Here is a 435-nt window from a genome sequence, read left to right as displayed (position 1 = left end):
CTCAAGCACAAATCTGCGATGTGTGTCTTCCTTTGCGGTGGCGAGTTGGCTCCATCTGAGCGGCGGTCGAGCGCCTTCCCTCCCAACGCTCGTTTCCCTCCTTGCTCGTAAGTGGCGGGGAGTAATGGGAATGCATTATTCCCGGTCTTCTGTTGGCTGATCTCTTCTCCCATTTCTTATTTCTCTTTCGTTGACTGATGCTGCTGGGTTGAATAAAAGGCCCCTTATTCTCTCCAGCAATACCGCTTAACTACTGGGGGCGTTTCACAATCTCAATTTCTAGGGGCCTTTACAAATTCATTGCTGTTTACTGGCAAGGCAAAAGGATGTGTTGCAACAGGATTCCATTTTCAGTTATTTTTATTGTCCTGTTTTTATGTTCGTGGTCCTTATGTTGAGGGCCCCTTGTCTGGAGCAAACCTTAGGGAGCGTGGA

This window comes from Penaeus monodon, chromosome 28, assembly GCF_015228065.2.
Source record: "Penaeus monodon isolate SGIC_2016 chromosome 28, NSTDA_Pmon_1, whole genome shotgun sequence".
NCBI classification, from domain to species: domain Eukaryota; kingdom Metazoa; phylum Arthropoda; class Malacostraca; order Decapoda; family Penaeidae; genus Penaeus; species Penaeus monodon.
Note: the sequence above shows the minus strand (reverse complement) of the source record.